This window comes from Phyllobates terribilis, unplaced genomic scaffold (genome assembly GCF_046119375.1).
Source record: "Phyllobates terribilis strain yellow unplaced genomic scaffold, ASM4611937v1 Scaffold_89__1_contigs__length_6337102, whole genome shotgun sequence".
In the NCBI taxonomy this organism is placed as follows: Eukaryota; Metazoa; Chordata; class Amphibia; order Anura; family Dendrobatidae; genus Phyllobates; species Phyllobates terribilis.
This window is the reverse complement of record NW_027362849.1, coordinates 3,284,197-3,311,584: the sequence shown is the minus strand read 5'-3', so window position 1 is coordinate 3,311,584 and position 27,388 is coordinate 3,284,197. Positions and strand designations below refer to the sequence as shown.

The window sequence follows — 27,388 nt, the reverse complement described above, 5'->3', positions numbered from 1 at the left end:
TTCCGTCGGGCCACTCTGCCATAAATGCCCGACTGGTGGAGGCATGCAGTGATAGTTGACTTTGTGGATCTTTCTCCCATCTCCCTACTGCATCTCTGGAGCTCAGCCACAGTGATCTTGGGGTTCTTCTTTACCTCTCTCACCAAGGCTCTTCTCCCACGATTGCTCAGTTTGGCTGGACAGCCAGGTCTAGGAAGTCTTCTGGTGGTCCCAAACGTCTTCAATTTAAGAATTATGGAGGCCACTGTACTCTTAGGAACCTTGAGTAATGCAGAAATTATTTTGTAACCTTGGCCAGATCTATGCCTTGCCACAATTCTGTCTCCTTGGGCAGTTCCTTTGAGCTCATGATTCTCATTTGGTCTGACATGCACTGTGAGCTGTGAGGTCTTCTATAGAAAGGTGTGTGTCTTTCCAAATCAAGTCCTATGAGTTTAATTAAACACAGCTGGGCTCCAATGAAGGAGTAGAGCCATCTGAAGGAGGATCACAAGGAAATGGACAGCATGTGACTTAAATATGAGTGTCTGAGGAAAGGGTCTGAATACTTATGACCATGTGATATTTCAGTTTTTCTTTTTTAATAAATTTGCAAATATTTCTACATTTCTGTTTTTTTTCAGTCAAGATGTGGTGCAGAGTGAACTTTAATGAGAAAAAAAATGAACTTTTTAGAATTTACCAAATGGCTGCAATGAAACAAAGAGTGAAAAATTTAAAGGGGTCTGAATACTTTCCGTAACCACTGTAGTATGAGTTGGTGAAGTGAAGGGAGAAAAATATAGGCATTAAAGGGAACCTGTCACCAGCTTTGCCCCATATGAGATACGGCCACAACCTTTCAGCCCTCATATACAGCATACTAATATGCCGTGTATATGCCCCCGATCAGGACTCCAACAAAAGAAAAACACCTATTATACTCATCTGCGGGGCGGTCGGGTCCGAGGGCTTTGCTGGTCCTGGACCGGCGCCTCCCTACTTTCGATGCTGTCCTCCTTCTGTGTTTCATGTGGATGATACATCCCTACGTCATCCACACAGGGTCCCTTACATCGCGCTATTGCACAGGCGTACATCTCTGCCCTGTTGAGGGCAGACTAAAGTACTGCAGTGCACATGCACCAGAGCTCTTTGAACTTTCCCATCACGTGCGCACTGCAGTACTTTTACTCTGATAAGTAAGCAATGGGTCAAATAGGTAGAACCACTAAATAGAGAATATGATATAGCAAGATGTGGTAAAATAAAACGTAGCTTTGTCATCCAAATAGAGTCCGTGGCATCCATATATAAAGAAGGGAACAACGTCTACATATCGAGTATATGCAACAAAGCAAGAAAAAAGATGAATGTATACAATGGTGATCACCTTCAAAAATAGTTTATTACAATTGACAATGAAAAACAGGGCAAAAACAAATTAAAAACATTTAAAAAAACAAAATGGCTGAGACAAAAACAGACCTAGTCTCTGTAGGACTTAGGTCCACCCAACCTGGAGTGCCCTTAGACCTTAAACAATGCATAACATAATTGGCTTAATAATTATACAAAAAATATGATTACATACACAGTAGTTAGGGCTCATATACGTGATAAATTTAATATACACAAGAATATAGAAAAGTCATAGCATTAATATACAGTTCAATGTGAAGCTAATATGCTTTATGTATACACAGCAGCAAATAAATGAATGACACCTATATCAATCCCCAGTATTACTAATATTAATCTGCAGTTTTGGTATTCAGCACTTATGAGGAATTTTTAGTATAGGGTAAATTAGCATGAGCTCACTATAGGTACAAAGGAGTAATCCAGTACCAGAACCACCAATTTAAAGTGTGTCTGTTTAAGTAGGATACTACTCTGAGGTACTCAGTACAGTATAAGACCAGGAAGGGTGGTCCCCCACCACGAATCGCCGCTATCAGTGCGGCTTCATCAGGGGTAGACACAGTAAAGAAAGAGCGTGTATATGTATATATATAGTATATATAGACTGTACATATACACATAATTCATTAATTAAGGCAACTTACAGCTGGAGGGGCGGCCGCCTCAGCAAACAGACATCCACCAAAATACTCTGACGTAATTTCCTCATAAGTGCCGACCCGAGTACTGTGGTCCCCAGTAATCTGCCTGGGGGCCCACAGAAAAGTTAATCGCAGGCCCGAGGTTCCCCACCCCTGCTCTAATGGAAATGTACTGCAGAGGAAACAAGCTATTGCAATGACAAGGACTCAAAAACATCTTATCAAATAAAAGTGAAAGAACCTAGCTAGGACTGTATGTAGGCTGCATGGGAATTCTTCATTCAGCAAGGAACAGCATCATTCCTTTTTGGAGTGCTTAAAATTATGTATATAATATAACTAAAGTGTCGGTTGCAGGTACAATGCAAACCAAAGCCATTCAAGGTTTTCTTCATGAGTGAATCAGTGGACATCCGTTTAGGAATGAGCGATTGAATTATGCATGGGGAAATTCAGTTTTTCAGACTACATAAGTATAGATATACTGTATATGTAATTTTCCACTTACAGTAGGGCAGCCTGAAATACATTTCTCCCAAAGACAGGGCAAATACAATCATTACATAGCCCTTATTTGTTTACTGTGCAGTTTTTCTGTTATTATTGATTGAATTTATTTAATTTAATATAATATTTGTTAGAAATAATACAAAATATAATAGATAAATATATTTGTCTATTTTTGATCATGGGACGTTCTGATATATTCAGAATTCATAAAAAGTAATAAGAAAAATCCCACTTGTTATCTTTTCAATAACTCAAATAGTTAATTTATGTTCATTTATTTATATCTTGTGGTGTTTACTTTGCTTATGTAGTGCCGACGTCCCTGCCCTCTGCTAGGCAGGGACGCTGTTCCCCTCACCGCTCTGCTCTGTGCCCGGCGTCCCTCTCCCGCTCTGCTGGCAGCGCGCGCTCCTTCCCGGCCACTGAGCTTAAGGCGCGCACGCGCGCTCTCCCTCCCTCTTAAAGGGGCCGCGCGCGCCGTCCTAAGGAGTCCCCGGCCAATGGCCGGAGGACTTTACCATATATAAGGCACCTCCTCAAAAATGGAGGTGCCCGAGCAATGTTGTTGCACCGTTCTACTCTGCTTCAGCCCTCAGGTCCCGTTGCCAGTTACCTGCCAGATTCCTGCCAGCTTGCTGTCCTAATCCTGCCTGATTTCCTGTTACCTGCCTGCCTGCCTGAGGTCCGACGGTCTGCCTTACAACTCCGGTCAGTCTGTCTATGGACCAGCTTGCCCGCTCACCTGGGAGCGCTTCTCCGCTACCTGCCTGCTTGCCTGTCCGGAGGCTCCGCTGTCACGTGCTGTGACCACCAGCTATTCCAGACTCTTGCCCGCTCACCTGGGAGCGCTTCTCCGTTACCTGCCTGCTTGCCTGCCCGGAGGCTCCGCTGTCACGTGCTGTGACCACCAGCTATTCCAGACTCTTGCCCGCTCACCTGGGAGCGCTTCTCCGCTACCTGCCTGCTTGCCTGCCCGGAGGCTCCGCCGTCACGTGCTGTGACCACCTGCTATTCCAGAGACTCTCGCTTGCTCACCTGGGAGCACACATCCTCCATCTGCCTTGCTAGCCTACCTGGAGGTTCAGCCATCACAGGTCGTACCTACCCTTTACCTAGAGACTGCCCCGGTCACTTGCCGTGACCTCCAGCCCGTTCTTCCAGAGACTGCCCCGATCACTTGCCGTGACCTCCTGCCCGTACACCCAGAGACTGTCCCGGTCACCTGCTGTGACTGCCTGCCTGGTCGCCACCCGCTCCCTTACAAGGACCGCCCCCTTCTATAGTAGCCCAGAGGTTCCGCCTCCCAGACCCGTTACAGTTTGTTCGGGCCATGGAACCCGGTGGCACCCAAGCTCCCTCGCTCTCGGACCTGTGTCATGAACTGTCCCGTCAAAGGTCCCAACAGGAGTCCATCCTGGGTCACCTGCGGAATGTCAATACTCGCCTGGACACTCTGACTGCTCCACCAACAACCTCCGCCAGTGCCATGTCTCGCAATCCGGCAGCTCCGCTGTCCACTAACACCATGATTTCCTACCCCGGACCTCGGCTTTCTGCACCTCCTCGCTTCGGAGGCGACTCCGCCCAGGCTCGGGGCTTCATAAATCAGTGCACCCTGCACTTTGAACTATTGTCCCACCAGTTTAACTCCGACCGAGCCAAAATTGCATTCATCATGTCCCATCTCACCGGGGAGGCCCTGGCCTGGCTAAATCCTCTATGGGAGAGAGGAGACCCCCTGGTGTCCAACTTGCCTGCTTTTCTCACGGCTTTCCGGAAAGTCTTCGACGAACCCGGACGGAAGACCTCATCCGCATCATCATTGCTACGCCTCCGTCAGGAAAGTCTCACCGTGGGCCAATATGCCATACGGTTCCGTACCCTTGCCTCGGAGCTGGCCTGGGATAACGACGCTCTGGTTTCCGTCTTCTGGGAGGGTCTGTCCGGCCGTATTAAAGATGAACTTGCCGGTCGGGACATTCCTACCACTCTCGATGACCTGATAACTCTTGCCACCCGGATTGACCTACGGTTCCAGGAGCGTGCCAGAGAGGTCACCCGTGAGAGGAGGTTACCACGTCTAGCTCCTACTTTTCAGAAACCCGTCACTCCTTCTGTCTCTAACCAGGTACACCCTCCTGAGCCTATGCAGGTCGACCAGACCAAGATGGTCAAGACCCGTCAGGACTTACGCCGTGCCGAGGGGACCTGCTTCTACTGTGGCAGTAAGGAGCACCGGATCCGTGCCTGCCCGGAGAGGTCGGGAAACGCCTGTGTCTAGGTTCGCTCAGAGAGGTCCACCTAGACAAGAATAAATCCTCTCCATCCCTGCTGTTGTCAGTTTCAATCGTCTACGGGGAGAACCGTTATTTCGAACTAGCCCAACTGGACTCTGGAGCAGCCGGGAATCTTATTTCACAGTCCCTGGTAGAGAAATACCGCATCCCCACCAAACCTCTGGCTGTACCCTTGTCTGTTGCTGCCGTGGATGGGGGGCTCTTACCACGCCCCATCCAACTCATCACCGAATCCATTACTCTGCAGGTGGGAATGCTGCATTCTGAAAGTATCTCCTTCCATGTTCTGCCTGGACTCTCTCACGCCCTCTTGCTAGGCCTACCTTGGCTCCAGAGACATGCACCCGTGCTTGACTGGCAGACCGGAGAAGTCCTTCGCTGGGGACAGGGCTGCCATAAGACCTGTCTGGTTCCCGTTCATCCCGTCCGTCCTTCTCCTACCCCAGCTAATCTACCTGGACTTCCGATTCCTTATTGGACTTATGCTGATGTCTTTAATAAAAAGGAGGCAGAGACACTACCCCCTCATAGACCATACGACTGCCCTATCGACCTGTTACCTGGTACTTCTCCTCCCCGTGGGCGTATTTATCCATTATCCGCTGCTGAGACCCGGTCGATGTCCGAATATATTAAGGAGAATCTGGCCAGGGGATTCATCCGGAAATCTACCTCCCCGGCGGGAGCAGGCTTCTTTTTCGTCAAAAAGAAGGACGGCTCTCTCCGTCCCTGTATAGACTATAGAGGCCTTAACCAGATCACGGTGAAGAATAAGTACCCCCTTCCGCTCATTCCGGAGTTATTTGATCGTCTGAGGGGGGCTAGAATCTTCACCAAACTGGACCTCCGTGGGGCGTACAACCTGGTTCGTATCCATCAGGGGGATGAATGGAAGACGGCATTCAACACCCGGGACGGCCACTATGAATATCTGGTAATGCCCTTTGGCCTCTGTAACGCTCCTGCCGTCTTTCAAGAGTTGGTCAATGACATCTTCCGGGACCTTCTCTACTCCTGCGTAGTGGTGTACCTGGACGACATCTTGGTCTTCTCTCCGGATCTCCAGACTCACCGGAGGGACGTTCGTCAGGTCCTGCTCAGGCTCAGGCAGAACCATCTCTATGCTAAATTTGAGAAGTGCCTCTTTGAGCAGACCTCGCTTCCGTTTCTGGGCTACATTATCTCTCAGACCGGCCTACAAATGGATCCTGAGAAACTGTCTGCCATCGAGAAATGGCCCCGACCAGAGGGGTTGAAGGCTATTCAACGGTTCCTGGGCTTCGCCAACTATTACCGCCTCTTCATACCGCACTTCTCTTCCCGGACTGCCCCAATTTCCGCGCTCACCCGTAAGGGTACTAATCCCAAAGAGTGGCCGCCCGAAGCAGAGGAGGCCTTTCTTTCCCTAAAACAGGCCTTCTCTTCCGCCCCGGTGCTGCATCGCCCGGACGGCAACAAGCAGTTCTTCCTGGAAGTTGACGCCTCCTCCTCTGGAGCCGGAGCGGTACTTACACAAAAATCATCTTCCGGGAGAATGGTAACTTGTGGCTTCTTCTCCAAACTCTTCTCCTCTTCTGAGCGCAACTATTCCATAGGAGACCGAGAGTTATTGGCCATCAAGCTGGCGTTGGAGGAGTGGCGTTACCTACTCGAGGGGGCTCTTCATCCGGTAATAATTTACACTGACCACAAGAACTTGGCTTACCTCCAGCATGCCCAGAGACTGAACCCGCGCCAAGCCCGGTGGTCCTTGTTTTTTGCTCGCTTTGATTTTGTTCTTCATTTTCGCCCGGCTGATAAAAACGTCAAAGCAGACGCCTTGTCCTGATCCTTTCTGGTGTCCGATCTCGAGGAAGAACCTAAACATATCATCGATCCCGCCAGAGTAATGCAGGTGGCTCCCGTGAGTCTAAATCGTCTCCCTCCCGGTAAGACGTTTGTTTCAGTACCTGATCGGGAGAAGATCCTACACTGGGGCCATTCGTCTAAACTAGCTGGCCACGCCGGTCAGAAAAAGACCCTCCAGCTTATTGCCCGGCACTATTGGTGGCCTACCCTGCACAAGGACATAATAGACTTTGTCTCTGCCTGTGTGTCCTGCGCCCGCAACAAAGTCCCGAGACATCTGCCAGCCGGACGCCTCCTTCCGCTTCCTGTACCTGCTGCCCCCTGGCAGCATATAGCAATGGACTTTATAACTGATCTCCCCGTCTCTGCCGGTTGTACGGTCATTTGGGTGGTCGCTGACCGCTTTTCCAAGATGGCTCACTTTATTCCCCTGCCAGGCCTTCAGTCTGCACCCGAGCTGGCTAAAGACTTTATCCGCCACATCTTCCGTCTTCATGGCCTGCCCCTCCACATCGTGTCGGATCGTGGGGTACAGTTCACCTCACGTTTCTGGAGAGCCACTTGTAAACTACTAGACGTCACCCTGGACTTCTCTTCCGCTTACCACCCACAGTCCAATGGTCAAGTGGAGCGGATCAATCAGAACCTGACCAGTTACCTCCGGCACTTCGTTAATGCCCACCATTCTGACTGGGTGGATCTCCTACCATGGGCCGAGTTCTCTTATAATAATCACGAGAGCGAATCCTCCTCCAAATCCCCGTTTTTTGTAGTCTTTGGTCAGCATCCTTGGATTCCTTTTCCTGTCTCCACCTCTGTGGACAACCCGGCTGCGGAATCTCTCGTTAGCAAATTTTCCTCCATATGGGAGAGCACCCGGTCCGCACTCCTTCTGTCATCCGAGCGTATGAAAAGACACGCTGACAAAAAACGCCTGGATCCTCCACAATTTCGTCCAGGAGATAAAGTCTGGCTCTCATCTAAATATGTCCGACTCAAGATACCTTCTTACAAGTTAGGGCCTCGGTTCATCGGTCCTCTGGAGGTCATCAGTCAGATCAACCCGGTGGCCTATAAATTGAAACTCCCGGCCAACTTACGTATCCCTAACTCCTTCCATGTATCTCTCCTCAAACCCGTGGTGCTTAACTCTTTTTCCAAGTCTACAGGTACGCCTCCTGCTCCGGTTTCTGCTGAGGACGAGTTTGAGGTAGAGAACATTCTTGCCACCAAAAGGGTAAGAGGAAAGACCTTTTTTCTGGTAGATTGGAAGGGGTTTGGTCCTGAGGAGAGAACGTGGGAGCCCCGGGAGAACATCCATGCCCCTCTCATCCTAGCTAAATTTCTATCTGGCCTAAAAAAGGGGGGGCCTAAAGGGGGGGGTACTGTAGTGCCGGCGTCCCTGCCCTCTGCTAGGCAGGGACGCTGTTCCCCTCACCGCTCTGCTCCGTGCCCGGCGTCCCTCTCCCGCTCTGCTGGCAGCGCGCGCTCCTTCCCGGCCACTGTGCTTAGGGCGCGCACGCGCGCTCTCCCTCCCTCTTAAAGGGGCCGCGCGCGCCGTCCTAAGGAGTCCCCGGCCAATGGCCGGAGGACTTTACCATATATAAGGCACCTCCTCCAAAATGGAGGTGCCCGAGCAATGTTGTTGCACCGTTCTACTCTGCTTCAGCCCTCAGGTCCCGTTGCCAGTTACCTGCCAGATTCCTGCCAGCTTGCTGTCCTAATCCTGCCTGATTTCCTGTTACCTGCCTGCCTGCCTGCCTGAGGTCCGACGGTCTGCCTTACAACTCCGGTCAGTCTGTCTAAGGACCAACTTGCCCGCTCACCTGGGAGCGCACATCAGCTACCTGCCTGCTTGCCTGAGGTCCGACGGTCTGCCTTACAACTCCGGTCAGTCTGTCTATGGACCAGCTTGCCCGCTCACCTGGGAGCGCTTCTCCGCTACCTGCCTGCTTGCCTGTCCGGAGGCTCCGCTGTCACGTGCTGTGACCACCAGCTATTCCAGACTCTTGCCCGCTCACCTGGGAGCGCTTCTCCATTACCTGCCTGCTTGCCTGCCCGGAGGCTCCGCTGTCACGTGCTGTGACCACCAGCTATTACAGACTCTTGCCCGCTCACCTGGGAGCGCTTCTCCGCTACCTGCCTGCTTGCCTGCCCGGAGGCTCCGCCGTCACGTGCTGTGACCACCTGCTATTCCAGAGACTCTCGCTTGCTCACCTGGGAGCACACATCCTCCATCTGCCTTGCTAGCCTACCTGGAGGTTCAGCCATCACAGGTCATACCTACCCTTTACCTAGAGACTGCCCCGGTCACTTGCCGTGACCTCCAGCCCGTTCTTCCAGAGACTGCCCCGATCACTTGCCGTGACCTCCTGCCCCTACACCCAGAGACTGTCCCGGTCACCTGCTGTGACTGCCTGCCTGGTCGCCACCCGCTCCCTTACAAGGACCGCCCCCTTGTATAGTAGCCCAGAGGTTCCGCCTCCCAGACCCGTTACAGCTTATACCAAAGACAGGGCAAATACAATCATTACATAGCCCTTATTTGTTTACTGTTATGTATAACATTTCCTGTGCAGTTTTTCTGTTATTATTGATTGAATTTATTTAAATTTAATATAATATTTGTTATAAATAATAAAAAATGTTAATAGATAAATAAATTTCTTTGTCTATCTTTGATTTTGGGACTTTCTGATATATTGAGAATTCATAAAAAGTAATAAGAAAATTCCGTCACTCTGAAGTGAGTATGATGAAAAACATTAAACTTTTTGTAACATCCCTGGCGGCGTGTCGCCATGGCTTCCTATCGCTCACCATGCAAGGCTGCCATCCAGGCTGCGCACTGTGTTCCTCTTCTTGCTGTGTGCATGTTTCCTGGTGGAATGCCTAGAGCGGCGGCATCACTTCCTAATTCTTAAAGGAATATTCCTAATGCATCCCCAGCCTATTGCTGTGAGGCACTGGGTACTTAAGGCACATCCACCCAGTGGGAGGTCCCTGAGGAACAGTCGACGTTGGTATTGCCAATCCTTGGTGAGTTGACCCTCACCCCCATCTTCTAACCCCAAGAACGACAGACATTGTGGCTTGGATACAATTGGCCACAGTGGCCCTTTATTATAGCAGTAGCAATTAAAACCGTGTTATATAAACAAATTGTCTTAGGGTCCTTGAAGCCAAGAAGAGTCTGGTGACCCCAATGAGATAAACCACACTTACTCCCAGCTGCGAACCTCAAGCTCAGGAGCTCCAAGAACCCCCTCGAAAGGGGGTTCAGAAACGGTTAAAACCGCCACACCCGGGACTCGATATTCCTTTGTCATAAGTCCCATAAATCACCAGACCCAAATACCACTTATAACTGAGGGATCCATGTCCTGTTGACACTCCCATACCAATTTATAACCAACTTCAAGGACCCTAAAGCACGCCACCACAAGAGTAATTGACAACCTTAAGTACTCGAGACCCCCTTTCCTTTCATAAACATCGCCTGCTCGATGCCCCCTTGTAAAGCTAATGACCATAAATCAATTCCGAAGTTGTTCAAATGAACTCCGTCAGCCAACCAAAAATCTTCCGAGCCATTCTCCAAATCAAAATGCCGAATTGACGCCCCCCCATTTCTGGAAACAAAATTGGAAACCGCTCTGTTCACCTTCTTCTGTGCTCTATTCAAACTCTTTATGGACCAGGCATTTTGCCATTTCTTTCGGGGAACAATCTCGGAGCAGATCGTTATCATCCCCGGAAAAGATGCCCAAAGCCGTAATAAATCGCGTCTCTGATTAGATCCCTACACGGCCGAACCCTTAAATCATTACCCCCTACGTCCCTACGTGTAATAACAGTATGTCTGGGGGGGCGATCTAAATGGACAAAATTATTCACCTGCCGCAACAACCTGTTCCACCCCATACCCCTAAACCCAAGCCAGCGAGTAACAGCTTTCTCCCTTGAAGCACTGAGTTGCCTTCCATCTCGTCGTATGTCTGCCCACACCGCGCCCAGTGGACATAGGCGTGGCCCATTATCCAAATCAATAGAGGGAAACCTATCCAGAAACAACATGTGATCAGAACACAACAATACACATTTTTTTCACAAGTTAACTGTCGACTCCGGTCTCACGCAAGACAAAATCCGCCTCGATTCCCATCTCCCTACCCATTTTACAATATTCAAATTCAGGACGCAAGCCACCGCCTCCATAGCGGCCCCTATCCGAAAAGAATGAGGGGCACAATTACACGGATCCAACCCCAACTTGTTCAAGCACATCCTAAAAAAGACGGTGAATTGATACTGCAATAATGTTCAATCTTCGTGACACAACAATGGTACGTCTGAATTCTGCCCCAGTCCCCTGGAGGACTCAAAAGTTTTTAAAGGACACATCCCTGACCCTTGCACCTCTCCTAACCATACCTTTTTTTCCCCTTCCTAACTGGTCTGTTTTTGAAAGCCTCAACCAAAATTCAACACCTTGTTTTGTTGCAAACACATCTCCTGCTAGTACCCCCCGCCTTTCTTCTTAGATGGAGCTACTAGCTCGCTAACCCTTAGGTTTTTCCTGGGCATTTTTTGGGGCACTAACAGGAAAAGCCTTACCTCATACTCCGAGCTACAAATACCTCCCAGTTCCTTTCCCAAATATTTCAGGAGCTTAAACGAAACCGGGTGCTGATCATCCCTCTGTGCCCGCCCCCTACGAATACCCTTAACTGCTTGCTTCACTAGGAAATTCTTTGTCAGATCCCTACCACCCCTGATCTTAAAGCCGAATGCCAAAGCTGCAATCAACCGATTAACCTTGAGGCCCCTCCCCTAACCGTAGGAGCAGCAAGCCTACCTGATCTTCTTCAGGCAAGGTATTTTTGATACCCCTCAGCCGACCCTCCCACAGCCCCCAAGCAGCTTGATAGGCCTTCCATGTGCTAAGGGATATGGATCATTTAATTAATGGTTGGGCTGCACAAATACCAAGTTCCATAAGTGTTGTGGGCACTCGAGCCCCCTCTCCTCTGCATCTGGGGCCAGCGACCGAAAGCGATCCCACTGGAAACGAGAAAGGGCATCAGCAATTGAATTCCTTTCAACTGGAATGTGAGAAGCTGTTATACATTATTAAACATTCCAATGCCAGTTACCGTAACACCCTGATTACTGGTGGAGAAGATGCCGTAATATTGTTGATCGCCAACACTACCCCCATGTTATCACAGCGGAAACTAATCCGTTTGTTTTGAAATTGATGACCCAACAGTGTCACCACAAACATTATTGGGAAAACTTCCAGCAACGCTACGTTTTTTAACAGCCCTTCCACTCTCCAACTCTGGGGCCACTCCCCTGCACACCACTGGCCCTTGAAATAAGCGCCAAAACCTGTGCTTTTGTGTCCACTTTGTCTGTTACCTCTTCCATTATCAAAACGCCCATTATACGCTTCGAGGAAAGTGTCCCACACCGACAAATCTAATGTAATGATGAAGAGCCTTTACCCCCGCCGTTGCATTTACCAGCTTCTGGAGAAGACCCTCCCCATGGGCATTACCCTACATGCAAAATTCTACTTGCCTAGCAGCGACTGTGTCTCCCTCAATGTAATCTTTTTCAGCCACCTAGCCCTTGCCACCACCACTTTCTCCTCTTGTAATCTGAGTTTCCACTTCTCTGAATCAATAACGATCCCCAGAAAACAAATACAAGACGCCAGGCCCTCGGTTTTTTCAGAAGCCAGGGGGACTCCAAACAGCTCGGCAATCAATTTCATGGCATGCAATGTGGATTCACACAGCGGTGAATCCTTCGGGCTGAAACACAAAAAATCGTCCAGATAATGAATGATTGGTACCCCCCAGACACGTCTCGGACAACCCATTCCAGGAAGCAACTGAATGCCTCAAACAAGGAGCAAGAAATGGAACAGCTTATTGGCAGGCAACGATCTATGAAATATGCTCCGTCCCAGAAACAATCCAGCAGTCTAACGTTTTTCCTTATTTCTTGACCCATCCCACCGCCTCGTCAAAAGAGGTATAAAACAACAGAACATAATTCTGTTGCAATTCCATCATTCACCGACCTACCCCTTGGATAAGAGACATGATGAATTAACCTAAATTTGTTGGGCTCCGTTCTTGCAGGGAAGATGCTCCTGGTGCCGTCCGGGCTCCACAGTCGGCGATCCAGCCACTTGCTCATCCAGCCAGCCAGGGGGGTGATCCATTGCCGACATCCTAAGGGTCTCCAGCAGCAATATTTGGTATTGCCGCATCTGGAACGACCTGACCTATAAAACTGTCCCACTAGTTAATCTCTTTAGTTAACATGGTAAAAAAAATAAAATAAAGCAAAAAACGATGCTTTATCATCATACTGCCAAATAAAAAATGGAATAAAATGCGATTAAAAAGACAACTGTAAATAAATATGGTGGCGCCGAAAAGGTCATCTTGCCTCCCCCCCAAAAAAAAAGCCGCCATACAGCTCCATCAGCTGAAATTTAAATAAGTTATATCTCTCAGAATAAAGCAATGCAAAAAAAAATATTTTTTCTATTGTGTAAAAGCACCAAAACATAAAAAGAAGATATCAATGTGGTACCGCTGTAAACGTACTGACCCGAAGAATAAAGCTACCTTATCAATTTTACCACACGCAGAACGGCATAAAAAAAATTTCCTGAATTGTTGGTTTCTGTTTATTCTGCCTCCTAAAAATCGGCATAGAAAGCGATCAAAAAATGTCACGTGCCCGAAAATGGTACCAATGGAAAAATTATAGCTCTCTAAATATGGCGATGCAAAAAAAAAGGGATTTTTTAGTGTGTGACAGCTGTCAATCATAAAAACCCAATATGAATCTGGTATCGCTGGAATCGCACCAACCTGGAGAATAAAGTCATCTAATCACTTATACCGCACGAGGAAAGCTGTAAAAAATAAACTCTAGGGTTAAGATTGTGCTGGGATTAAGGTTGTGCTAGGGTTAGGTTTTTGCTAGGGTTATGTTTTGCCAAATATTTAAAGGGCTCGGATGCGGCTTTAAAGAAGGCAATTAATTTTTATTATAATTAAATGATTACAGAAAATAGGAAATAGTGTGATATTGCGTACACCTTTGCATAATATAAATCACAAAGGTAAAGTACTTACAGCGCACACTATACAGGAAAAACTTCACCAGGAGCAACATACATCATCTGTCTGGGAGACATCAGCCGTGAGGAGCAAAATAGCGAAGACCAAGAAAAGTCCTGGGATGAATCCACACTGCGTCGTCGGGGCATCCCCTTTTAGTCCACAGGTCAACAGGCTTCTGTCTTAGCTGAAAACTTCACTAGCTTATATCTTGTTTAAAAACAAAATGTTTGCGTAACCAAATGTTACACAAGTTCTGACAGAGTCTATTTGTTCAATATAGTATCTTTCTTCTGAGTGACCAGCTCTTCCGATGTCACTTAACACCGATCAAATATAGTTATATGAATAAGTTTGGGCACCCCTATTAATCTTAAGCTTAATGTTTTATAAAAATTGGTGTTTTTGCAACAGCTATTTCAGTTTGATATATGTAATAACTGTTGGACACAGTAATGTTTCTGCCTTGAATGAGGTTTATTGTACTAACAGAAAATGTACAATCTGCATTCAAACAAAATTTGACAGGTGCATAAGTATGGGCACCTCACCAGAAAAGTGACATTAATATTTAGTAGATCCTCCTTTTGCAAAAATAACAGCCTCTAGTCGCTTCCTGTAGCTTTTAATGAGTTCCTGGATCCTGGATGAAGGTATTTTTGACCATTCCTCTTTACAAAACAATTCCAGTTCAGTTAAGTTTGATGGTCGCCGAGCATGGACAGCCCTCTTCAAATGATCCCACAGATGTTCAATGATATTCAGGTCTGGGGACTGGGATGGCCATTCCAGAACATTGTAATTGTTCCTCTGCATGAATGCCTGAGTAGATTTGGAGCGGTGTTTTGGATCATTGTCTTGCTGAAAGATCCATCCCCTGCGTAACTTCAACTTTATCACTGATTCTTGAACATTATTGTCAAGAATCTGCTGATACTGAGTGGAATCCATGCGTCCCTCAACTTTAACAAGATTCCCGGTGCCGACATTGGCCACACAGCCCCAAAGCATGATGGAACCTCCACCAGATTTTACTGTGGGTAGCAAGTGTTTTTCTTGGAATGCTGTGTTTTTTTGCCGCCATGCATAACGCCTTTTTGTATGACCAAACAACTCAATCTTGGTTTCATCAGTCCACAGGACCTTCTTCCAAAAAGAAATTGGCTTCCCCAAATGTGCTTTTGCATACCTCAGCCGACTGTTTGTGGCATGCTTGCAGAAACGGCTTATTTCGCATCACTCTCCCATACAGCTTCTCCTTGTGCAAAGTGCGTTGTATAGTTGACCGATGCACAGTGACACCATCTGCAGCAAGTTGATGCTGCAGCTCTCTGGAGGTGGTCTGAGGATTGTCCTTGACTGATCTCACCATTCTTCTTCTCTGCCTTTCTGATGTTTTTCTTGGCCTGCCACTTCTGGCCTTAACAAGAACTGTCCCTGTGTTCTTCCATTTCCTTACTATGTTCCTCACAGTGGAAACTGACAGGTTAAATCTCTGAGACAGCTTTTTGTATCCTTCCCCTGAACAACTATGTTGAATAATCTTTGTTTTCAGATCATTTGACAGTTGTTTTGAGGAGCCCATGATGCCACTCTTCAGAGGAGATTCAAACAGGAGAACAACTTGCAAGTGGCCAGTTTAAGTAGCTTTTCTCATGATTGCATGCACCTGGCTATGAAGTTCAAAGCTCAATGAGGTTGCAAAACCAAAAAAAGTGCTTTAGTAAGTCAGTAAAAAGTAGGAGTATTTAAAACAAGAAAATGATAAGGGTGCCCATACTTATGCACCTGTCAAATTTTGTTTGAATGCAGATTGTACATTTTCTGTTAGTACAATAAACCTCATTTATAGGCAGAAACATTATTGTGTCCAACAGTTATTACATATATCAAACTGAAATAGCTGTTGCAAAAACACCAATTTTTATAAAACAATAAGCTTAAGATTAATAGGGGTGCCCAAACTTTTTCATATAACTGTATATCACCGGAGATGAAACATGGCAAAGGCTCCTGGTACCAGATGTTTTACCATTCTATAAACACAGCATATTCTTACCAAATATTGTTAACGAATATAAACATGCATCGTTCTCACTAAACATTAATAAAAGAGCTATGTGGTACTGCTTGATACTATAAACTAAACATTGATAATAGAGCTATGAGGTCCAGGCGTTTGGAAAATTACAAGGCTAACATAAGCTGAACTGTTAAAGGGTTCTTTAACCACTTCGCACCAGAGCCCGTTTTTGCCTTCGTGACCGGGCCAATTTTTTCAATTCTGACCACTGTCACTTTATGAAGCAATTACTCTGGAACGCTTCAACGGATCCCCCTGATTCTGAGATTGTTTTTTCGTGACATATTGTACTTCATGATAGTGGTAAAATTTCTTTGATATCACATGCGTTTATTTGTGAAAAAAATCGGAAATTTGGTGAAAATTTTGACAATTTTGCAATTTTCAAACTTTGAATTTTCATGCCCTTAAATCAGAGAGATATGTCACACAAAATACTTAATAAATAACATTTCCCACATGTCTACTTTACATCAGCACAATTTTGGAACCAAAATTTTTTTTTGTTAGGGAGCTATAAGGGTTAAAAGTTGACCAGCAATTTCTCATTTTTCCAACAAAATTTACAAAAACATTTTTTTTAGGGACCACATCATATTTGAAGTCACTTTGAGGGGTCTTTATGACAGAAAATACCCAAAAGTGACACCGTTCTAAAAACTGCACCCTCAAGGTGCTCAAAACCACATTGAAGAACTTTATTAACCCTTCAGGTGCTTCACAGGAATTTTTGGAATGTGGAAGAAAAAAATGAACATTTAACTTTTTTCACAAAAATGTTACTTTAGACCCCATTTTTTTTATTTTCACAGGGGTAACAGGAAACAATGGACCCAAAATTTTTTTGGGCAATTTCTCTTGAGCGTGCTGATACCCCATATGTGAGGGAAAACCACTGTTTGGGCGCACGGCAGGGCTCGGAAGGGAAGGAGCGCCATTTGACTTTTTGAATGTAAAATTTGTTTGAATAATTAGCGGACGCCATGTTGCATTTGGGGAGCCCCTGATGTGCCTAAACAGTGGAAACCCCCCACAAGTGACACCATTTTGGAAACTAGACCCCTTAGGGAACTTATCTAGATGTGTGGTGAGCACCTTGCACCCCCAGCTGCTTCACAGAAGTTTATAATATTGAGCCATAAAAATAAAATTTTCACATTTTTCCCACAAAAAATGTTTTCCTTTCCCTAATTTTGTACTATCATAAGGGTAACAGGATAAATTGCACCATGAAATTTGTTGTTCAATTTCTCCTGAACACGCCGATACCCCATATGTGGGGGAAAACCACTGCTTTGGTGTACGGCAGGGTTCGGAAGAGAAAGGAGCGCTATGTTGGCTGGGATAGGCAGCAGACACCATGTCACATTTGAAGAGTCGCTGACATGTCAAAACAGCAGAAACCCCCACAAGTGACCCCATTTTGTAAACTACACCTCTCAAGGAATTCATCTAGGGAAGTAGTGAGTATTTTTTAATTTTTAAATTTATACCATTGGGCAGTGAAAAAAGCATAATTATATTTTTACCACAAAAAAATGTTTTACCCTCAGATTTTACATTTTCACACAGGGCAATGGGTAAAAATGGTGCCGAAATGTGTCACACAATTTCTTCTAAAAGTGGCAATACCCCATATGTGGCTGTATCGTACCGCTCAGCCATATGGCGAGATCTGGGGGGGACGGAGTGCTATTTGACAATTGGAGAACAAAATATTGTAGAATAGGCATTTGGATTTGGGAGCACAAAATTTTTTGAATTTCTTTTGGGGGGCAAGGGCCATTTCGCTTTTCCAGAGCCTTTCTGCTACCAGTAACTTGGAAGTCCCTTATATTTTTAACAGATGACGGACCTGAGTGGGGACTAGCTTTTTTTGAGGACTGAGTTGAAGCTTTTATTGGGAACATTTTACGTAACATTTATCCGGCGCTCTAGGCTGAGCACTTACATCGGGGTTTCCATCTAAATTTCCAAGTGATGTAATTCAGATGAAACCCCTGCGGGATCCATTCACTGTAATGAGGCAGCAGAGTTACTCTGGACTCCATCTGGCCTCTGTTTAGCGGTGTCCTTTTTTTCAGAAGTGCACAAAACTGTGGCCAACCGCACTTTTATGCACGCCTAAAACAAATGACACCGTGGGATCACAGGCCAGAGGGCATCCACAGTGGCCTATATCTGCCTCATTACAGGGAATCTTCCGTCATGGGTTCCGGCTGAATCACATATTTCAGAGATTTACACGGAAACTCTGGCGTAAGTGCTCAGCGCAGAGCGCAGGATAAATGTGTGCCGAGCCATACTGCGATCTTTGGGAGACATAATAAACAAATCAGCAGGTGAAGAATTGGTTTTATTTATTTTTTACGCCGTTCCTAGTGTGATATAACTGATTAGATTACTTTATTCTTCGGGTCGGTGCGATTACAGAGATACCAGATTTATATTGGGTTTTTATGACTGACAGCTGTCACACACTAAGAGACGCTTTTTTTTTTGCAAAATCTAGTTTTTGCATCGCCATATTTTGAGAGCTATAATTTTTCCATATTTCGGCCGACAGAGTCATGTGATGGCTTGTTTTTTGCGGGACGAGTTGACATTTTTTATTGGTACCATTTGTGGGTACGTGACATTTTTTGATCGCTTTCTATTCCGTGTTTTTGGGATGTAAAATTAACAAAAAACAACAATTCAGGAATTGTTTTGAGGTTTTTTTTTATGCCGTTCTGCGTGTGGTAAAAGTGATCAGGCAGCGTTATTCTTCGGGTCAGTACGTTTACAGCGATACTACACTTACTGTATATTTTTTTATGTTTTGGCGCTTTTACACAATAAAACAATTTTATAGAAAAAATATTTTTTTTGAATTGCTTTATTCTGAGAGGTATAACTTTTTTATTTTTTGGCTGATGGAGCTGTATAGCGGCTTGATTTTTGCGGAACAAGATGACGTTTTCAGCGGTACCATTTCTATTTCCATTTTGCTTTTTCATCGCATTTTTTTCCACTTTTTGTTTGGCGATATGAGGAAAAAGCATAGTTTTTTGCTCCGTTTTTTATTTATTTTTATTACGGTGTACACATAAGAAGTTAATTAGTGTGACAGTTTTATAGCTCGGGTTGTTTCGGACGCGGCAATACCAAATATGTGTACTTTTTTTATTTTTGCATAATTATATGGATTTATCGGTTTAATATTTTATTTATATATTTTGTATTTTTTTTTTAACAGTTTCAAAACATTTTTTTTAACATTTTTACTTAGTCCCTGTATGGGACATTAATTTTTATTTTTCTGATCCCTGATCTCATGTAATGTAATAGACATGTATTACATTATATGAGATCTTCACTTCATAGATCGCAGCATATAGAAGACAGCAAAGGGTTAACATCACTGGGACCTGATCTAATCAGGTCCCGATGATGTTCCCTGTCAGAGCTAACGCTCTGCACCGCTCTCACAGCGCTTGCAGGACCCAGGGGGTCCTGAGCACTGCGAGACCACCCACCGTTTTTAAACGTCCGCGCTGTACAGAGCCCAGGCAGCGCGGACGTTTATCTACAGTGGGCGGTCGGGAAGCGGTTAAAGACAGGCTACCAATATGGATTCCTGATGGACATTAAAAACCTTAGTACTATAAACCACCCTTGATCATCTGGAAGCCATATATCATTTACATACAATACCATATCTCAAGAGAATATCTTCAGCAGATGAACGACACGTTGCTATAAAAGAAGGAATACATTGTATACAACAGCATAAGGCGATACAAGCACAGATTATAGCAAAAATTATTCCTAAAATATAGCGTAAATAACCAAAATCAGGCAACCAATAAAATAACCAATCCCACCATTTACCATTACTCTGTGTGATGTGATCAATGTCATCATGTAACTGATCAATCTGAAATTGCAAATCCTGACTATGATCTGACAAGTTAAAACAACACATACCTTCAAACTCTTCACATCCAAGGTGGTGAATTAATAACAAATAATCTATAGTCGCTCTATTCTGTAAGACAGCTTTTCCGGTAAATTTGTAAATCTAATAATATATCTTCTAAGGTTCTACTGGTAGCATTTATTGATCTAGCTACAAGACAAGAAAATCTCCCTACAGTCATAGCAGCATATGGGACTATGGCAGGAGATCCTACAATCGTAAGGGATAACCCTAGAATTTCTGATTTAGTTAAAAGGTTTACATTATACTTATAGGGAAAATATATATTCTTGTACCCTGTTAGCCAGTAGATAAAAAAATATTTAGATTTGAGAGTCTTCAGTGGTTGATACCTTTTAATGGCTAACTGAAAAGATGGTAACAAATTGCAAGCTTTCGAGACTACTCAGGTCTCTTCATCAGGCATAGTATACCATAAAATCTGAAGAGTCACATATTTATACACAATAAGACATACAAAAAAATGCAATAGGTAAGACAGGTGATGAAAAGCAGAGTTATTATGGAAGAGATAAACAGATCTGGCTATAAATATTTTAGCAGTTAATAGATAAAGAGTGTGAAGGTTTTATTGTCCTGCGATTAGGTCCAGTGTTATGATGGCCTCACAAGTCTGAGGAGCAAATTCCTTAGTTGATGTAGAATGACATAAATCCATGCGACACATTCATTCCTGCTCTGAAAGTGTTAAAGGTCACCATCAGTTTATATTCTGAAATTCTTCAGACCCCCAGCTGGACATTTGGTACATATAATTAAGTACACTACATTAGATGTGATGCAGCTGAACGTACCTGGGATCTTATAGTCCTGATGTGAATTGGGAATCTTTATCTTGTCTGTGGTCGTTATAAACGGACAGGTTTAAAAAAATTTCTGGTTGCAAGGAAAGGTTACTGTGCGCCACGGTTGCGGCGGTGGGGCCGCGTCACTCCATGGCCAGGCATGTAGCGGGGATGGCGTCCCCGACGACGGGGGCGGTACTTCCGATCGCGTGACTGTGGATCATGTGCCGCCTCTCCATGGTGACTGGGATGCGTCTGTAGGAAGTCAGGTGATTGGCCTGTGCGCGCCGCTGGATACTTCCGGTATGGCGGTATAGCATGCGCACACTTCACTAATTGTCACAGGGTATATTAGGGTGGGTGATCAGTATGCATGAATACCCCTTGAAAAAGGTTCTTACCGAAACGTGCGTCGGGGTGACGCCAACAGCGGTTCGTTTGGTGGCCAAGTGACTATCCAGGTATATGTTTGAGCAATGCCATTCATTTGAATATGGGGTATGTTCTTTAATAACCATAATTTATAAGTATTCTGGATGTCATAATTAGATTTAAACAAATTTGGAGGATGAAATACTCTATATTTTATTGACAAATTTACATGCAACATTTATATATTGGAGATAGAATGTATATATTTTTTTCATTACCTCCCCTTAATCATCTACTATACGTAGGCTCACCAATTGTGGCCGCTGTGTCACATGGTTTTTATGGTGTAACTTTGTAATCCAATAGTTTTGGTCTCCAGCATTGTGTCCACATGATGTGGTCTGTTTGTGCATAGATACGAATTGTTTTGATGTGGTATTTATATTTTCAATAAAGATATTTTTATGAATTTGTACGAACTCTAGTGGCCATCTTTTTTTCTCTGCTCAGCAGAGACCTCCTAGTATATTTATATGATGGTCCGTTCTGACTTAAAGTCCAGCATGCAATAACATGGGTCCATATGGATTTTATGTACTTCAACCCTGTTTATTGATTTGGTTCTTTAGCCTTTCATTTCCTGTAGATATATGTTGTTATCAAATTCAATGTAATTGTGTGTGAGGATGAATTCTGTAAGTTTGACCACAGAATCAGCAACAATTCCTGTATTTTCTATGAAGATTTTGCAGGCATTTAATCCATCCTTGTGTGGGATATTAGAATACAAAGATTCCACATCCATGGTGGTCAGGATGGTTCCTTCTGGTAGAGGACCTATTGCTGCTAGTTTATTCAGTAGGTCTGTCATGTCCTGAATGTATCTGGGTGTACTCTTTACCAGTGGTTTAAGAACACACTCTACCCATCCAGAAACTTGCTCAGTAAGGGTGCACACACATGAAATAACTGGTCTTCCTGGATTTCCAGATTTGTGGATTTTGGGGAGCATATAGAATGTCCCTATTCTTGGACTCTCTGGTATCAGGTCATCGGCTCTTATGGATTCGTGAGGCAGACAAGATACCAACTTGTTTAGTTCCTTGTAATAGTCCTGTGTAGGGTCAGACTCCAGTTTTTTGTAGTAGCGCGTGTCCATCAGTTGTCTGTTTGCTTCCTTCATGAATATAAACTGATGGTGACCTTTAACACTTTCAGAACAGGAATGAATGTGTCGCATGGATTTATCTCATTCTACATCAACTAAGGAATTTGCTCCTCAGACTTGTGAGGCCATCATAACACTGGACCTAATCACAGGACAATAAAACCTTCACACTCTTTATCTATTAACTGCTAAAATATTTATAGCCAGATCTGTTTATCTCTTCCATAATAACTCTGCTTTTCATCACCTGTCTTACCTATTGCATTTTTTGTATGTCTTATTGTGTATAAATATGTGACTCTTCAGATTTTGTGGTATACTATGCCTGATGAAGAGGCCTGAGTAGTCTCGAAAGCTTGCAATTTGTTACCATCTTTTCAGTTAGCCATTAAAAGGTATCAACCATTGAGGACTCTCAAATCTAAATATTTTTACATTATACTTACAATCTTCAGCTAAACAGGAAAATCCCCTCTTTGGACGTTTAGCTTTATGGGATGGAAACAAAGGATACATCATTAGGGCTAATCTAGAAATAACACATGGCCCACCTATTATGTTAGCTGAAATATAATTAAAAGTTGTATTCCCACAAGAAAACATCCACCCCTTGGGCAATTTTACATGTTGTATATGTGAGAGAGAGATTACTGTTTTGTTGCACTTCATGTTTTTCGCTACCTCATTCTCTTGAAATTTTTATCTGAACGTGAACCGCACATGATATGTTCATTGTGCCTTTTGTTACCTTCTATTTTTACCTATTTTATTTTGATTACAAGTCATTTGATAACATAACTCAGCAGATGCATTATTTTGAGTCTTTATAGTTATCATGTCTTCAGTAAGGAAGTCCTCTCCAGTACAGTTTATACAAGCGTAATACAGGTTATATGTATCATTTTGGATCACATCTCCTTCAATCTCCTCATCTTGGACAAACCCCCCTATTGAGTTTGTCCACAGTTGTAAGGGAGTTGGTATAGCTACCATACAATTCTCTAGTATATTGGTAGCGGTAGCAGTTTTTGTCATACAAAAATGGCTCATGTTCATCAATTGTGCCAAGTAACTCCATAGGTTCTGTTTAATTTTACACAATGCCACATTTTCTTTGACTGGCACTTCTTCTCTTTGTTGATACTACGGTTGGGTAGAGACAGAGACCGAAAGGACCATGCCTGTAACACCGATCAGCCACCATCTCCATATTTGAATTGGACACTAAAAAGAAAGAGCAGATTTATTATTCTCTGAGATAACACCTGTCTGCTGGAATATGTTCCCATTTTTCCTGTCCTGGCTTCATCACTATTAACACATTACCTGCCCCTCTAGCAATCACCTCTGCAGGCTCTGGGGGACCTTTATCCCCAGCTTGTTTTACCCATGTTTTTGCACCATCATTTAAAGAATGACTGGAACCAAAATCTTTATCTCCTCTGACAGTTATTACTGTGGGGGCTGTTCCCTTGATCACCTTCATTTTCTGGATGGATAAAATCAACAATTGAGCTACCCTGTCTCCTTTTTGAATCAACCAGTCACTATCCCCACTATTCAGCAGGAGTACCTTAATTTCACTTTGATAGTCCTGATCTATCACTCCTCCCATCACCTGAATTCCCTTTAAGGCTAAATCTGACCTTGGAGCTATAAGACCAAAATGTTCAGGAGGCATTTGTAATCCTATAGCAGTTCTGATTGCCTTTATAACTCCTGTTCCAATCTGATTTCCTCATGGGATTGTAGATCTAATCCTGCAGCTTGTGGAGTAGCCCTATAGGGTCCTAGTGCTCCCGTCTCCAATTCCCAATAGAGAACCGTCTGTTCTGTGGTAGAAGCTTTTAAGGGCATTATCTGTAAATTGGGGGTAATCATCCTCATTGATGGTGTTTCCTGTTCTCCAATTGGCCTGTTAAGAATGTTAAGGGCTTCATTTAAATGTTTTCTCCACCCTTTGTAAGTTCCATCTCCCAATTTCTTTAATTGTTCTTTGAATAACCCATTCATCTGCTCTACCAATCCTGCGGCTTGGGGATAATATGGGATATGAAAGATTCACTCAATGTTATGTTCTGAGCAAAATTCTGCAACCTTCTTGTTCCTGAAGTGACTACCATTGTCACTCTGAATTTGTTACGGAATTCCGTAGTATAATACTATGGTTTCCATTGTTTTGATCGTACTGTTGGCATTGGCCGCTTTACACGGACAAGCCATCATGTACCCTGAGTATGTATCCACAGCCGTGCATACATACACACATCCTCCATCTTGTGGAAGGGGACCAATATAATCCACCTGCCAAATTTGTCCAGGCAATTTGCCTCGGGCTATATGGCCCCTAACCACATGGGGAATAGGTCTCTGTTGTGAATGTTGACACACTGGCCATTTCATAATTGTTTCCTTAATTACATGTAACCTGAGGGGCACTCCTCTGGTTTGTGCCCATTCATAAGTAGCTTTTTCTACAAGATGCCCACATTTCTGATGTGCCCATTGAGCCAATCCAAGTTGCTTTTCAGCTGAGTCAGGCTCCTCACTGGCATCAGCAACTGATATTTTGGAATGTTCATCCGCTATTGAATTGAAGAGTCTTTCTAGGTTATCTGAAGCACAATGGACGTCAACGTGAAATACAGTCACTTTAATTCTTTGCACAATTGCCCAAACATCTTGCCACAGTTCTTTCCCCCACACATCTTTGCTGTATATTTTCCAGCATATGGAGTGGGACAGACTTAGGTCTATATCATCAAAAGGAGTATTTGGCTCTGATCTGATGAGTGTTTATAAATGATGATGGAATAGCAACCTCTATAGGTCATGGGGAATACTAGATGAATCTCTAAATAAAAGCTACAGCAAGAGAGACACTAGAAGAAGATTTATTTGTTGATTTCTCAGTGGAGTAAACAGAAACTGTTATCTGTAATGTGTTATACATAACCATATATTGGCTTGTTAACTTGTGTTGCCCCTGAAGAGCCGCTACGACAGTTTGTGGTGAAACGCGTCGGGCATTAAGCATTTTTCGGGCATTAAGCATTTTTCATCTGAAAGGATGGTTATAGTTGAAATTGGGTACTAGGCATCTTCCTTTGAGTGGATGGTTATAGATATGTCATACTGAAATCATCTAACCAATATACTACTTGTTTAGGTATACCTAGGAGAGTATAGGCTGACCTCGGACAATATAACTACTAACAGTAGATGGGAAGCTGAACCATGATTATAATCTAGGTTATTGGTTGGGGTTTTTTTCTGTTTGATTGGTAATTAGTATACAATGTTTAGTCTGTTAGCCTGTGAGTCAGGGTTGTTTTGTTTTTTTGCACAATTGTTTGGTATGTTTTTAACTTTATACCTTAATAAATATATAATTTTAAAATGTCTTCCCTTTAGTTTATATACTGTGATTGGTTAAGATTAATAACATTTATTGTTGTGAGCCCCTATTCTTATTTTGCCAATTAATGACCAAATTTACATGAGGGCGTCTATCTATGTGGAGGGCTCGGCCAAGAAGTCAATCACTTGTGTCTCCCTCTGACTGGGAAACCTCTCTGGGAGAAAAAGTCAACTCCTGTCGCTGTGTTTTGACCTCCTGCAACAGCAATTTTACTTCAGCGTAAAGATCCTCAAACCCCGGCGCTGTGGGTTTCACTGGGGACGAAGTGGGAGTGGGCCCTCCCGCTCTCTCCGTGTCCAACTACGCCCACGCTGTGGGGATCCAGAATCTTCCACTGTCACCTTTTTATTTTGTGAACTTCCTGATTTCTTATGAAGCCCTCGCTTTTGGTATAATTTCCACATTTCATCAGTACTAGTGATGGGCGAGCACTAAAATGCTCGAGTCGAGCAAATTGGAATGCTCGACCCGAGCAATGAGCCCAATGTAAGTCTATGAAAAATTCGAACATTTTTCAGGCGGCTCCCCCCGGAGGTCTGCAGAGGCCTAAAAATTGCCCAAATCGATGGGAACAGTGCTCAAATGACATGGGAACAGCATGGGGAAGACCCCTGAAAGCATTTCTGACTCCCAGGTCACTGCTGTGAACAACGTTGTCAGAGGTATTACGCCACTTTTACGAACTCACAATAAAACATACAAAAACGAAACCAAAATGGATTTTCCTGGGAAATATGTTAAGGAACATCCTTTACAGGGTAATGACTTGTATATAAGGCAAAATAAATAACCAAAACCAAAAATACTCCTCCACACCAGCGTTTTTGATGCCTTTTTGCATTCAACCGTGACAAATGCATTCACCGGGAGATGTAATTTTAATATTTTACAACCTTATCTGGCCATGTGGTGTGTGACACATCATCAGACACATCCTGTTTCATTTATGAAGGAGGCACTCTGAAAGTCACAAAGCCTATTTTTATAGGGTTATCAGGCGGCCTTTTCTATTCTTAGAGAGCCATCAGCCGGCTGTGCTTTGTTGTTCCCATTACTAAAGAGTGGGTCTCCTATACTATTATTGCGTATGCAGTGAGTGGCAGGGCTGCACAAAATTTGGACGCACCCCAATACCCCTTTGAAAATTTGGACGCACCCCAGTACCCCTTTGAAGAGACTTAGAGGAGGACCTCCTGAAAACAATGTTCCCATTATTAGAAAGTGGGTCTCCCATGCTGTTTGCCTATGCAGTGAATGCAAGGGCTGCCAAACATTGGGAGGCACTCCAATGTCCCTTGGAAGAGACGTGGAGGTTAGAGGGCCTCCTGAAAACAATGTTCCTATTAATAGGAAGTGGGTCTCCCATTGTGTTGGCCTATGCAGTGAATGCAAGGGCGCCAAAAATTTGGAGGCACTCCAATGCACCTTGGAAAAGATGTGGAGGAGGGCCTCATAAAAAAATGTTCCCATTAGAAAGGAGCGGGTCTCCTATACTTGTAATGCCCATGCACTAAGCGTATGGGCTGACAAACATTTACCCCTGGGGGGTATAAATGAACATATTGAAGACCAGAAGCAAATATCCAAAATCAGGAAGCGTATACCCATGTGTGGCTGTGAAAAGATGCATGGGAATACACCTCCCAAAAAAAGACACTGGATTTAAGTTTATGTTACGCTGCTATCATGGTGGTGTTAAGAAGTCTGGCCCAATCCAGCCCTTGTT

The 27,388-nt window shown here is 44.3% G+C and overlaps 1 long non-coding RNA gene across 1 annotated transcript in view; it reads right to left on the bottom strand.

Moving 5' to 3' along the window:
* Positions 1-22,698: 22,698 nt before the first annotated feature.
* LOC141197824 (uncharacterized) overlaps positions 22,699-27,388 on the bottom strand; it is a 33,676-nt gene continuing 28,986 nt past the window's right edge. The window contains exon 3 of the long non-coding RNA XR_012269862.1: positions 22,699-23,465. This is a non-coding gene — a long non-coding RNA (uncharacterized lncRNA). The remainder of the gene's footprint in view (positions 23,466-27,388) is intronic.